The sequence below is a fragment of the Corvus cornix genome, chromosome 9, assembly GCF_000738735.6.
Source record: "Corvus cornix cornix isolate S_Up_H32 chromosome 9, ASM73873v5, whole genome shotgun sequence".
Taxonomy (NCBI): Eukaryota; Metazoa; Chordata; class Aves; order Passeriformes; family Corvidae; genus Corvus; species Corvus cornix.
Window position 1 is genome coordinate 14,037,493 of NC_046339.1, and position 16,010 is coordinate 14,053,502.

General features: G+C 34.1%; 1 long non-coding RNA gene across 8 annotated transcripts in view; it reads right to left on the reverse strand.

Moving 5' to 3' along the window:
* Window positions 1–16,010, reverse strand: part of LOC109951008 — a 432,683-nt gene that overhangs the window by 138,611 nt on the left and 278,062 nt on the right. For all 8 annotated transcript variants that reach the window (XR_005602594.1, XR_005602595.1, XR_005602597.1 and 5 more), the window contains one exon: window positions 1,930–1,993. This is a non-coding gene — a long non-coding RNA (uncharacterized LOC109951008). The remainder of the gene's footprint in view (window positions 1–1,929; window positions 1,994–16,010) is intronic.

Consider the following 16,010-nt stretch of genomic DNA (forward strand, 5'->3'; position numbering starts at 1 on the left):
TTTTTTACTAGATACAAGCAGTAATTGGACTGCATTTTCTAGTATGCAACAGTGAAATCTGTAGAATTAAGCCACAAAGACCAGACATCGAATCACTTCCCTTGTCTCATGGCTTCCCTCAACATCTCCATCTTTGTCTTCAGACACCCTGTGCATCACACTTATACTTCTATAAGTTCTGAAAAACCCAGGCTGAATTCCAGTATACTCTTGAAGGTAATGTCAGAAATAATGTCAATGTTTTCTCTTTGGAGGAATTCCTCACTAAAATAAATGAAAAGGTATTAGAAAAATTATCCCTCATTAAGAGGTCACTGCAAGGCATGGAAAAATGCAATATTGAAAAACTGTCTGTCAGAAGGCTTATTACACCAGTGTACAAATACCAATATACAGCTTTATCTCCCCACTCCTTTTCTATCTGTTGTCCCTCATCTTTTACTTCAGACTCTAAGGAACAGAACTTTTTGCGTATGCAGTAGAGAATCTGGAAAAGGACAACCATATTTGTTAATATTACAATATAAGCATAATCAGCAGATGCTCAGGGAACATTTTCCTGATATGAACATGCAAGAGGGTTCCCAAGCAATCCCCACTTCAGCAAAGCAATTAAGAAGAAACAAAAATCTTCTGGTTCATACTGATCACTGACCCACAACTGGAAAGGAAAAAAGGAGGGTTTGCAACTTATTTTCCTTATCATCAGGTCGCACAAAGTAGACACAGAACAGTCCAGCGTAAAAAAATTTAAAACTCTCCTTATTATGGGACAAGGAACGTGATCACGGACAAAAAAAAGGAAATTATTCAAGGCAAGACTCCCCAAATACAAAATAAATTTTAAAAAATTAACCAAACCATACAAAGCTTAACAATAAGACTGTACTTTTTTTACATTACAGAAGATGGTACCAATTATTGCCATAATAGAAATTTATTTATGACTTCCAGTTTCTTAAACAATTTCTCTTTGATAATGAAGCCCAACTGTCACTGAGTAAGGCTGTGGTATTTTCACTAACAAAGTTGGTGTGTAACAGGCAATTATTACTACAGTGACAAGACTTAATACATATTACAAGAGAATTTCAAACATTCAATGAAATGTCAAGTTTTGATAACTGTCTTCCCCAAAAGAATGTTAATGCTAACACTTGTGGAAAAAAATAAACTGCCTGAAAAATCCCTGGTTTACTTCATTTGGTAGGCTGAGAAATCCATCAGCACAGCATGCCAGCATCATGGAAAATTAATGTACCATATATTAGAGTGAGAGACCACAATATGTTAAAATTTAATTAAATGGCCATGTTTCTAGTAAATCCAAACATAGAACTATTTTTTATTTTGCAGCCGCTGACAGGAAAGTACTCAGACATGCATGTGAAAATGCATAACTAAGCAAAAAGCAACATATGTTGTATTTAAATTAGTTTATTTTCTCCCCAGCTTTTCTCCCTCTGGCACAGAACATTCAAATTGCTAGATGTGAACTCTCTTTTATTCAGCATTTTCCATGGGTTACCTTGGAATGGTCCCCACTCATCTAACTTGCTCTTATGTATGACTTCCATGGCATTTAGTTCCTCTTTAGATTGTAGGAAGCATTTACTGGGGTACAGTTCAGAACTTTAGAGTTCATTTCAGAGATCATATGTGCAACTAATCCCTGAATACCTTGAATGTGAAAAAAGAATTCATTCTGAAGAAATAATTTCATATCCCAAAGCTTCCAGTGTATTCTCTCTTTCATTGAAATTATTGAATGTAGCAAGATTAGATTTGTGGAACTGAGAACAAAGAACTGTGGAAAATGAGTTTCTTGGTTTATGTGTTTAACAAATCCAAATGTGTTTTCATACCCTTCAGGCCCTCATAATAGGTGAATATTGCACAAAAATGAACCTGAAATAGATTTCTACTCACACTTGCTGTCAGTCACCTTCCAGCCTGGCTTGGTCTTACTGCTCATCTCTTCTCCTTTTACTCCCTAAATGGAATATTAAAGAAATTATGTTAATTTAGTAACTCTGAAGTCATACAACAGAACTGAGACAAAATTAGGTTTTTATACTCCCTGTTATCAACCACAGGCATTTTTGCAACATCAAACATTAAGAGTTTCAGTATTTAAAAATATTATTGCTGCAATCATTTGTTTCCATCTAGTCTTGCATCTTCCAAAATTTTCTGATTGGAAAGAAGGACAAAGTTCTCATATTCTTATCTTTTCATAGGGGTAAGATTAATGCACATAGAAAACCTTTGAACTATGAATAAATGGGTGAGCTTTTCCTAAACTAGGTTATCACTATGTAATGGTCATGACCTCCAGTTATAAAATGAAATTCTTTCAATAGCTGCCATAATGGTGCCTTAAGATGCCTAGAATGAATTTCTTTAGTTATCTCTTAGAGAAAAAGAATTAAGATGATTTCTTATAAAGAACTTTTCCGTATTCCACATGATGAAAATCCCAAGCTCTGCCAAAAATTACCCTTCATTTCTCCTTATCTTTCATGCAATGTGTTTTAAAAGATTACACTTTCTTTAGCATTACTTGATATAACCAGAAACCCTTTGGGCTCAATTCCTGACTCCTAACTAGAAATGGAGCATGATAACACTAAATGTATAATTTAAAGATATATTAGTAAAATACACGTTTTATTAGTAAATAATATTTGTGGCAGCATTAATTTTTTATGCATGATAATTACAGAATTAAGTTTTCTCTTCCATTGCTGATGCATGTCTCTAAATTAAAACTCTCCTAAATTAAAATAGAGGGAAGCCTCAGAAAATGTGAACTGACACCACTTCATTGATTTTGTAGGTTAATGTTCAAATCCAGTACCTATCAGGTCAGTTGGTCTGGTGCTCCTATTAACAAAACAATAAATGTTTATAGGAACTATACAAAGGATCACATTAATTCCTCCTTCACCCTATTGTCTCACCCAAATGATGTTTGGCTCTGCTGAACAAGATGCTTTTTTAAACAATTAGAGGTTAATACATTCCTGTGAAACTCCAGCCTTTTTAGAAACAACATTAGTTTGTTTTTCTTCACAAGTTTCAATTTAGTAAATAAAATAAAATAAATTGACATGATAATATTGAAAAAAAAGCATTGCTACTGAAAACTTAAGGAAGAACCTACATAGTCTTGTTGTTCCACAATTAAACCATCAATAATATTAAAATATTCCTATGCTATATCTGGATTTTAAAATTTTACCACTTCTAGGCATCATATTAAAATATTATTAATTTATAGTGAAAAACCATAATAAAGGGGAAAAAAACCTTGAAAATTGAACTTCAGCGTTATTAAAATAATTTTAATTTAGAAATTTATTTCTGCCAAGATCTTCATCTTTCAGAAACATGCATTAGTATTTCAGTTGCTTTAGCTTACTTGTGTTCTACATAAACATACAATGTCAGAAGAGCAGAAGAGTCAAGGTTTTCTCATTTCTATTTTTAAATTATTCTCAACTTTACAGCTGCACCAATGGCTTTTGTACTTTAATGAGCATCAGGCTTTTGTTTGTAACATATCAGGTGTAGGGGAGATGATAAAAGGGATTGAAAATTTTAGTTACAGCAAGATATGTTGTTTAGCCAAAAATATATTATGCTGCAGTAATATAAAAAATGTCGCAGAAGAGCCTTTATATAACTCTTCAAAAGCACACGAGCTCATCTTTGCACCTGCCTTTCTAAGGGAAGGTCCTATAACTGAAAAATCTCAAATTAAAATGTAAACTTCTGTTTCCTGTTAGAATCTTTTTCAGCTTGATTTTTAAAGGATAGGAAGCCACATTTTAAAATCCCAGGTGAGGCCTCGCCTGTCCTCTTTGTATTTTGCTCAAGCAAAACTCTGCTGATCTTATTCTTTTGCAGCTTTTAATCTGTTTACATACTTCTTCCTTTTAATTGTAAAAATTTGTTGCATCTTTAGAACATGTTCTAACCTATGTTACTTACTCATTGCAAAGTATCTATGCATTTCATTTTCCAGAGCAAATACAAAATAAAACAAGCAGCACTGGCAATTGCAAAATGGAAATGATGAACCACATGATAATTATCCTTACCCAAAATCTCTGCATTGACATTCAAAAATGAAGTTTCAAATGTTAAATATTCTATAATAAAAATCAAATGTATGTGGAGTCACTGGGAAAACCTATACCTCTTGGTTAGATATTGTACATAAAATTATACACAAATAAGGTCATACCTATGGGATATTTCGTGCCTTTACCCTAAATTATGTCACATGAAACACACAAAAGCTATTTATACAATGAATGCAGAGCTATAGCTGACTTTCTCTAGGCATAATACAAGGTGCCTATAAATTTGCCTTTCTGGTCAATCCAATAAAGCTAAAGGTCATTGGATAATGCAGTCCTTTGCCTCAGTTATGGTCTTCTATCACTGGGAGGGCCAATGGGGCATGGACATGAGCAGCTGAAATATTTCACATTGACTCAAAAGAGCTGCAGGTGTAGAAGAACCTTCTTCAAATTAAACTTTAAATGACTTTCCATTGGTGCTAACTTCATTAGAAAAGCAAGGAAACAGGAGGGTGGTAAAAAGTCTACAGAACAACACAAATTTTACATACACCTTTTCATTGTTACAAAAAGCTTAGTAACATTCAAGTTACAGTAGTTACATGGTCTTTTCTTTAGGTATGACAGTGCTTCAAAATATTTAATTTAATTTGAATAAAACAAATTTGTTTTGTTAGAAATAACAAGGACCATGGTGGATCATTTCCCTTTTTATCTGGTCAAGTGCTCTGGCATGATGAATAGCACATAATTCCTGATTCAAGTGCAAAACAACTCCAGCCTTTGTGACCAAGCAAAATTTAGAAGACATGCTTACTTGATCAATTTGAATAAGCTGGGTATGAGTCTTCTTGGGAACAGACAGTGAAAAAGATGTGCTAGACAGAGTAGAGTTATCTGAGACTGATATTAAATATGGTCATAAGATTGTCAAAAACTTTATTAATGTTAATAACAAAGCAGCAGAACACATCAGGAACCAGCCAAGCTTTTGCATTTTATACACACCCCTGCTGAAGTATATCCCAACTAGACTGAAAAAGGACATCTATTAGAGAACTAAAAAGTCCAAATACTGTGTAGCAGGAAATCCTACATTTGATGAAAAATGTCATAAATGAAACCAGAAGCAAATGAATACCATTAGCATGACATAATGTTCTAGCTTAGATATTTTAAAAAATCACATTGGACAAAAACACCCCAAAAATAAAGCAATAAGAAGAAGCAATCTGACATAAACAAACAACAAAACAAAGAATCCAGTCTCAAGGAACACACCAAGAAAATCTGAATTCTGCAAAAAGCAAGGAATAATTTCAATATCAAATTCTTGTGTCGCTAACTACAAAATTGCGTATAACTTTCCTGGTCATATTTTGAGACATTGCACAACACAAAAAAGTTCTATTTCATGTAATTTTACTTCTCATCCACATCACCTGTTGTAGCAGCAGGTAGTCAAACAATTGCAACACACTAATACCAGATTCCCTAATGTGACTCACTGGAGATCACTAACGATACTACTTTTATCCTGGTGGCATAAAGGTAGCACAAAAATGGAAAAAACCTGCTCTACATGGAAGGCAATATTTTGAGTCTGAGAGAAAATACCATATGGAAAATTGTTTTCTTCTGTGTCATCATCAAACAATTTCTAAATGGTGTTAAAAGCTTCTTATGATTCAGAGATAATTTTATAAATATTCATATACATGCAGGTACTCCTACATTCTTCATGCAATTGCTAATCAGCTATTTATTTTAATTAATAATCACATATTTAGTTAAATTGCTAGTACGCATTGCTTTTTGGAGGCACCAGCACAAATTTTAACATAAAAATTCTACTAAAGGTTTATTGGAGGAGTTTTTTAAACCTTGTACAAGATGCATCTTGTATCTGTAGCCCATTCACTAGGTCCATATTAGATTTTTCATCCAGGTTACATTATCATTTAACATCAGAGCATGAGATTTTAACGTCTGTTTTTCTGAATGCTTCCTTCAATCTCTTTTGTTAAGCTAGATGAGGTTAATCTGTATTTAACCTTTTTATTTGACCATAAAAATTCTTTAAGTTTTCTGTTGGAAAACAGAAAAATAGCAGGTTAGTCTTATTCTACATTTCTGCATTTATTCATTTATTATACATTATTTCCATGATTTTGAAATAATCAAAATAAAGGTTTAGGACTTGTGTAGACACCTGAAGAAAACAGACGTATTTGTAGGAGTGTTTAGATCCCAGCAGTTCCTATTTTGCTCTGCTGTTAAAAATATTTTTTAAAATTTTGATCGTTCAAATTCTATATCTAGAAACAATAGAAATACAAATTTCAGTGAAGTTCTACTTGTAGGCTTTTTCACATGCTAGGTAGAATACAACTGCAAAGAAAATGAAACAAAGAACAATGCTTCATGGAACAGTGTGTGTAGCTACAAAGGATTATAATCCAGATGGATTATTTTTTGTTCCTGAATTAGTTATGAAAATATGGTGGCACACCACAGCCACACAGGAATAATGAACCTTCACAAAGTGGTGCTTTGTTCAGGGAAAGAAGGTTTTGCAGTCATAACAGTAATTAATTCTAAGCCAGAACTAATTTTCTTCTTAGTTGTTACCTCCCCTCTTTTCTTTTAATTTTGCCATTAGAAATGGCAAATGTTTTTCAAGTTCAATGTCACCATTATAGGATATTCAAGTTCATATAATTCTTTTATATTTCAGATTAGATTTATTTCTTATTTTTTATGATTCTGTGAATATAAAATATTTTCTAACCCAAAAAAAAACCCAGCAAAAAGCATTTGTAACCTAGATAAAGGCATAACCAGGAAACGTGAGTATTTTTATTTATCATAAGAAATTCTTAGAATCATTGTTTTCAATTGAGTGAATTAATTGTAATCTGGAGTAGATATTTATAGTTGATCATATTGCAGGTGGTATCTTGGGGTAGTCTTACTTAATTTTTATATTAATAGATTTTAGGATGGTTGTTACTTCAACCAAATCATCTGTCATTGAGTGTAAAATGCTGGACAATATCATTAGTGCAATTAATTAAGCACCTAATGCATTGTGAGGAGGATATTCAATTATGCCCCACTGGAATTGCACACCATGAGTGTCTTAACCAGGTCAGTTTGAAATGCTTGTATCCATCATTACAACATCATTCAGTGCAACAGAGAGACTGAACTAAATCATCCAGTGACTATTCAGCCACTAATTTCCTATTTCAGCCTTGTCTGACATATATATTAATATTATTTCTCGATTTCCTCCTTGAACATGCATCCCATGGGAACATTAAATGCAGATGTGGTACAATGGTTGGCTTGCAATAAAAAAATAAGGCTACATTTTAATGCAGTTTTACCAAGAGAGAACTATCACAAAGAGCTATCTAAAGGTAGAAAGCTTTAGCCAATACTTCATATCAGTTTAAAGGCAAGCAGGTTAGTTGAATGTGTTCATCAAAACTACTTTGAGACGGGATATTATTGTTCTCTCCTATTGCATAAATCTATGAGACTTGAAGAGTTTATTTCACACCTTTTCCAGAAATTATTAGAAACCACAAGAAGACAGAAATCACAGAAATTTTTAACAACGTGAAGATCAAAGTGGTTGAAGACATGAAAAGATTTATATATCTGTTGACTGGAAGAAATGTAGGCTGTAATCACCAAAGTAAATATTTCTGAATAACAATCACGAAAGTGGTTTAGCAACGACATTTAAGCTTTTACAGATTATGCTGAATTACAAAATTGATTTCTGCTTTGTGTGTTACTTTCCAAGACTGCCTGAGTAGAAGTGGTGGTTACAAATTTTCTGGTGTAAATGTCTTCCACCCCAAATGTTCTGCCAACAAAAGTCTAACTCCAAGAAATTCTTCAGTGTGTTTATTTCCAAAATTGACTACTAATGAGCCCTACTACTCCCAATAAACATCCATATCTAATTTATGGCTATATTTTAAGATTTCCTGTTTAAAATTTTAAATTCAGTTTAGGACAGATAAAAAATTCTAACTTCTAAAATAAAAATTAAAAATATGAAGCCCTACCTCACAGAGGTATCTTTCTATTGTTTATTTAATCCACCATATGTCTCATTTAAAACAAAATGGGTATCTGCAGATGTGTGAATGGAAGAACAGTGCAATGACAGCTTTGCATTCTGCTGCTACCAAACTTTAGAGAGTAACATGTAACACATTGAGGCACTTGGTTTAATGACAGGTAAAAAGGAAAGAGTTGAGTTCAAGTCAATTCAAAACTGATTTTTAATTATTTCCTTCTATAAATGGCTTTATATTTCAACTAGATGGTGCTCTAAACTATACAATGGCAACTTTGAGATGTCCGACTTTTTTTGGAGCTCTTCAAATGCAAAATGCCCTAACCAGATATTTAGTTCTCAGGAACACAAGACATTTTCCAGTTAACATGCTTCTTAATCTCTAATTCTGTTTCTATAGCCGTCACTCCTAAATTCAATAGCCATGAAATCTGCCGCTGATTTAAGAAAAGGTATTGTTACCATCTTACCATGTGCTGATTTCAATAGGTGCAAAGACACAGCAATATTTCTTAATTTCCCCAGCTCTTTCTAGAATATTTCCAGACAAAGATTTGCTTTCACTTTTTCTCTTACATTTCAATATTATTGTAGATTGAGATTACCTGACGTGCTGAATCTGAATTGACCCTCACAAAAACTATAGTGAAATTATACCGGAATTCCAGTGACCTGTATATTTATCAACCTCCTCTGCACTCAGTATGCAGATCAGCATACCATGTACTTAAGGCTGTTACAATCAGAATTACTAGGAGATTCTTAATTAAAATCTCATGATTCCTATGGTTGCTATGGTAACTCAGACTAAATAAAATAATTTGAGTGATACTACATCAGCACTCTTTGTTGTTTTTAATGTAGGTTTATGATTGCAATCACTATATTAACAACTATGCTTACTTTATTAGCATGATTTACTTCTTCTTGGGAATACAGCCTTAGGGATACATTTTAGGCTGCTTATGCTCCAAGCAGACAGAATTCATTAAATCCAGGCACTAATATCAAATATGTTCATGCGATATAACTGACCTATAGATATTGAATCTGCTGGGGGTCTGATGACAGAAGAGTATATTTTCAGTATAATTCTGATATTCTGCCTCCTCCTGCATATTTGAAAAGAACTGAATATCATGGCAAGTGTCTTATATAAAAGTTATGGTAAAAATTAATGGCAATTCCAGTTTTTAAAAAATAGACCACATAAATGTTAAATTTACGATTTTATATGTTATCATGCCACTCCATTGTGCCTGTGACACTGGTTGACAATTTGACAGTTCACTTCTACACAAGTGACTTAAATATAGAGATGCTGTATTGATACCACAGAATTTGACTTAGTTTTTTGTCCAGTGAGAAATTAAATGGCAGCTTCTGTGAATAGTGAAGATACCCATGACATGCAGCTTAGTGGTGGAGGAACAGTGCAGATGAAACTCATTGCTTTACACTCAAGTTACATTGTTAGCAGCTCACAGCAGTACAGATGAACGTGAAGGATGAAGCTGAACCATTACATCCAAAATTAAAGCCTGAGCTGTTCATGGCATGGCGGCCTCTCTTGGATTCAAAGCAACATGAATTCCATCCAAAGCTAATATAACTAAACCACCATTACAGAAATTGTTAGGTATGACATAGGTTACATTTTCTCCTAAGGTTCAATCTATGGTTTGCTTTTCTCTAACCCCGAAGAATCTTACAAGTTGTCCTAATACACACACAGGTATAAACAGAGCAGATCACTCTGTCACCAACCACCAAATCATAAAGCACAGTATCTATTAATGAGAAAACAAAATATTGCAGGTGAATTCCAAAACACTGCCTGTCCTTTAAACAACTTTTGATATGTGACAACATATTTGTCACTAAAGTAGCAGTGCACTCAGTCGAAACTGGCACATAATTATCATTAATAATGTTACTTATTAGTGATCGCTTCATTATGGGTCTCTTAGTTTGGTTTTGGTTGTTTATCAAGGTCATTACTCTTGTGCTGGAGCAAAGTACAGGCAGCTAAAGAAGCCCATGAGAATTAGAACTGTAAAAGATCAAACACAGAAACTTTAGAAATTTTTGCTAATATAGTTTTCTGACATCTTTTAAACGGGACAATTTATCTTGTTGGCAAATTTCTTAAGACAAAGAGTTACTTACTAAGACAAATGGTTACTTTTCCATTTCTCTCTAGATTCTTCAAACGCATAGACATTTTTGAATCTCATCAATACTGAAAATTCCACAGCAAGGCCTCTGGGTGAAACCAATTAAAAATCTCCTTCAGCTCCTGAGAATGATTTGAACTATGGTTAATTCTTCCCAGATTAATGTGCTTTCATTGCTCATTTCTTCACACACAATGAAAGAAAATCCTGTTTATAGAATCCTATAAACAGGATTTTATAGACTCATACATAGCAGGATGCAATAAATATTCTGCACATTATGAATTAGAAGGGAGATGGCAAATATATGGTGCTGGGTGGAGGCTTGCTATCAGGTCAGCAAGTAAACAACCAAGTATCTAAAATTTGCACATATTTACCATCAGAATTTTTGTTTACTCAAACAATTTGAAGACAGGTTTGTGTAGTAAATTAACACTTATCACCACATACTGTTTATTCAGTATATTTGATTAAACATTTATGTCATTCAAATATCAATCAAATATATAAATATTTGCTCTGAGCTTCAAATTTAGTTATTTTTCACAAGCAAATCTGCAAAAATTTCATTGAGATAAATGCAAGTGCTCCAGAAATGAGAAGAAAGAATAAAATTTAATTCCTTCATCTATTTTAGAAGCAAGTAGAAACTTTAACTAAGCCGCAGGGGGGACTATGATTTTGCAAAATGTATAATCAATGTTGCCAATGTCATGATTTGAAAATTTACTCAAGCTCAAAGAGTCAGTATGCAGGTTTTACTTAAATAAATCTATATTTTCTCAAGTCAAGAACAAAGATAATTTAGTGTCCCATTTTTGCTAACATTAGTTATCCACATGCTGTAGTCAGGTAAGCTTAGAAATTCCAGTTGGAGTTGTTCACTTTCTGTCAAACATCATAGGAAATACATAACACTTTTTGCTTTCTATATTTACAGGTCATTTGCTTGCTTGTTTTTGTGACAACTCAGGGTTGGTGACAGTCTGCCCTTCACTTGAACAGATCCAATGTTTATTAACAGCAGCCTGAATGCAGGAGGTCAGGGGTGAGTGGAACAGGAAGATTCTCATCCTTTTCAGCAGGAAGCAGTATATTGCAAACAGCATATCAAATATGTAACAAATCCTAACATTGAGACTGCAGCAAGAAAAAACTACATTCAATGGAATATTTTCCAGAGCAGAATCAAAATGTAGCTCCTGGCAAACAATATTTAGCAAAAAAAAAGACAGCATTTTTCTAAATGTCACCATATGTATTTTTAGACATCTGTTAGTACCAATTAAATGAAATTACAAGTTATTAAGTCAAATGAGATTTTCCTGTTATTCCATTCATTTGCAATGTTATCTCCTCCATACTTGATTCAACGACAGTCAATCCAGACTATATTTAAAACAGAAGCAAATGGCTGTTCTCTCGCTGTGTTTCTGAATTAAGTCTGGAGTATGCACATCACATGTTTTGAAAAATCATTCACACGGAAGTGTCACATTAACACAAATAATGCTGTAATTGAGATGTTGTCACCTCTTACCACTGACACAAAAGTACCAAGTACCATGCAGCAAATTTTTTTCAGTAGGAAGTACACTCACCAGCTCAAAATAGCTAATTTAGAGAGCTCAGGGAATTAAAACAACCTACTTACTTTTTTAGTGTAACTAATCAGCTAGAATTTACATTCCACATTGTTGTATTGGAAATACCTAAGCAGACCAAAATGTAAACAGTGTGCCTCTGCAAACACATTCTTTTGGTTTCCAAGAACTTTCAGGAAAAGTGTATTTTGAAAATGGATCCTTGTCTTCTGTTTAAACCACCATGTTATGATTATTTACATCCACCAAAAACATGGATAGTTGACAAAAACACAGATAAAGGAATTACATACACATAGGATTCCTATCCCCCTGTGCATCAAAATCTTTAACCTCTTCCAGTGCTGCAGGAAAGGACAGGGCAGCCAAAGAAGAAATAAAATGGATGCTACGCAGCATGGTCTGCAGAGCTCATAACTTGGAATTTCTGAAGAAACTACTATGCTGTGTTTGTAGAAAGAGGATGAAAAGAATTAAATACAAAAGTACTAACCTTGAAAAACTGGGCTCTAGCAGGAGGTATAGACTTGTATCTAAGGGTGGAGGAAAATAAACTATGAAGTTTTGAGTCGCATAAGATTGAAATTGGAAATGATAAGTATGAAATTTAAATGAGTAGATTTTGCTTTGGTAAGAAAGAGGAGAAGTAGATAGTCAAAAAAGACCAGTTACTGGAAATTAGACCGACATCTCCAGTGCTGATTTTGGGCATCCAACTTGCATCTCCAAAGAAATGCAAACAGAAGTCGATTCATGCTCTTCTGAGATAGAAGGGAGCTTTGTCAATGAGATGAAGCCCACAGCCAGGAGAAAAATCAAATATTTACAAAGAAAGGCTTAAACTGTTCTGCCAGAGCCAGCTTCAGTAGGAGTAATTTAATTGATGTTAATAGTACTTTAGCTGACAACTCTGCAAATTAAGTAATGAAACTGTTTCATCTGTGTGCGTATGAGGAGTTCAACATTTTCGTTCTATCCCATTCAGCTGCTCACATTTTTGGTCTGAGTATTGCTCTTAATCTCTTTAAATCTGTGACTTCTTTTTTGCATAATAAAGTAAAAGCCAACTGTAATGTGATAAGACCTTCTTTTTCTTTGACAAAAAGAAACTTAGGAATCTGCCAGTATTAGGTAAAACCTTTTGTTCCTTAAAATTGCTGTAGACAAATTGCCTACTGCAAAAAAATATTGCCTGCTGCTCACCAGGATTCCAATTCTGAATGTATTTTAAATTTTCACTGAGAGGTGACTTCATCAATGTCACTATAAGGATGCTGCTCAGTCTCATGAAAAAAATGAAAGGGAAAAACAATATTGTCTTCGTACTTTCTTTAGTCAACAATTTTCAGAAGCTATTAACAAGTCTCCAGGCTTAATTTTTAAACCTCTTTCTGATAAATAGCTTAAAAGTATTCAAGGAAAAGTGTCCAAGTAACCTAAAGTTAAGTTTGGATATACTTGGACATTGAATGAACTGGTACAAAACAAACCACATTGAGTGCTGGTTTGGGTTTGTTCTTCAGTGTGAGCAGCACTTATGATCAAGCCATGTGAGCAGGCAGAACTAGGTATTTTGGCTTCATAGAAGGCAGCAGATGTCCTCTGATAGATACTGAATTATGTTTGAGCTGGGGACAAATAGATATTCTGAATCAGTGCTTAGCTGGTTTATCAGACAATATAAAGAAAGCGTTATCATTTTCACCATGTCTAATATGTAGCTGTGTCAGTATTCTAAAGTCACGGGAGTTCTTATCCTTTGAAACTTTTATTTCTTTTTATTGGGAGTAGTTTTAGAAGCATTTCCTAAAGCAGAAGTCCTGTTTGTCAGTGCTGACCTCAACACATGAACAAAGAAACAACCTAACAACATTACTGAGACCATGACTGAATATATGTAATGACTCAGCAAAACAGAATGTAAATTAGAAATTGAAAAGATGCAGGAATAGTTTATACAAGTGAAAGAGAACAGTCTTAACATTCTCATAATTTTTAAGAAACACTCCTTATGTAGCTGTCCTAAAAGCCTGGCCCATTCTCATATACCACAGGTTGCAGGGATTTCAGAACTTTCTCCTGCTTGTGAAAATCTCTGCATGAATGTGATAAAACACAACTCTGCAATAAAACACTGCATTATGGCAGAGCCCTGCTCCACCACCTACTCATTAATAAACAGCTGCCTTAAAAATGAGGTAACTTGATGCTTTTTCTTGCCTCCACTTTGCCTTTTTGGGGGGTAGTAAATATAGGAAAATTAATTTCCTGTACAGAATTGTTAAGTGGGCTATGTTTTGTTAAAATCCTGCTTCCTTGATGATCCCAACACATGCCTAATTCACTCTCCAGCCTTAGTTCTTGCTTTGAGTTTAGAGTTCAAATTTAGTTACAATGAGGAATTTCAGTCAGAAGTTTATTTCTCTATAAAGTAATTTAACTTCTGTTTAATCGAGGGTATAGAGTAGATGTTGTCAAATTCATTTAGTTAAGAGCAGAATACAAGAAAAGAAATTTATTTGACAAGCTAATAGTTTTCTCAGAAACATATACAACTGCTCCTAACAGCCTTTTGTCACTAGTCTTTTATTTGAATCTCCGTAGGTGAGAAAGAGGCTGTCTGGATATTTCGAACTAGATATGGCAAATGATTTTCTTCTGTAAACTCAGTGGGTTGTAAAGGCTGTTACATGTCTAGTTCACCATGATAATTATGCTGACAGAAATAGTTCCTTCAATATTTAAGCCTGTTTTAAAAGGAGCAATAATATTTAAAAAATGAGTTCTGTGATGTTTTACACAATTCTGAAGCTATTTCAGTCTGCATGTCTAATGCATAGGTGATGTATCCTTGAAGCAGGCTTGCAAAGTCTAAGGTAGTGCATGTCATGGGAAGAGAAATAAGCAAAGCATTCGTTCTACACCACAGGCAGTGACACTGTTGGCATGGCTGATGGTTCAAAAGTACATTTTTCTTGCTATTATTTCATGTTTGCTGGAATGTTTATGATTCTGCTTGGTTTTATATCGACAAATTTCACAGGTATCTTGCAACTTCCTAAGAAGAGGTATTAATCCAGCTGTGTGCTCCTTGTTCCTTTCAGAAGACCTTTAAACTAGTATTAATATTGCAACAACAGAGGGACAGAATTCCCCTGTCTGCAAATACCTACCTTGCCTCACATAATACCATCTCTTTCATGATGGTTACTCTCAAAAATTAATAACCAAGAACTTTGGAAATGGCAAACTCAGATTGGTATGTCATGGCTCTTTATAATCCAGTGCAGGAAAATGATGGAAAATTTACTCTTATTTCTATTCTGGGCTGAATGGGCACTTCCAGTGCACCAGTTTCAACCTGTAAATAGGAATTAAGGATTCACTACAATAGAGAGGGAGCACGGGGGAGTTGTGGAGTTGTGATCCTATAGTGATCTGTCTTAGGCATTCACCTGTGGTTGGAAGGGGAGTGTGGACCCTTCTCCAATGTCCTCAAGAGTAGATGTGAATCTGCATTCCTTCACAACAAATTAATAAAACAGTGGTAAGAATGTGTAGCATTTCCTCCACAGCAGTAAAATTCATAACCCACAGTTCCTACCCCCATTCCACAGTTGAATTTTACTATACTATTTCAACTTATAGATTCTCTGCTGTTATATGTAACCTGAATTCTGTTACAGAAAAGAAAAAGTCAAACCATACATTCATACAGACCTGATGAAATTTCTCACCTTATAGGTGCTTTTAAATATACTCCTATTTCCATTTAACTATGAAATGGAAAAATCCTCAAAATTAATAATTCATTTTAGAATGACATCAGCTTTTTTGTAAAATACAAATTTTCTTCTGCCTTAATACAGTGATTCCTGGGGAGTGTTACACACTTTTGGATTAATGTCAATTCTTTACCTCTTCCTGACTCTGTCTTGACATTTTTCGTTTTGTCCTGGAGCTGTACCTGCCTGTCAAAGTACTGAGCTGCAGCTTCTAACACCACCTCCTGCTTTTTTGATTTATGCTATTTTCT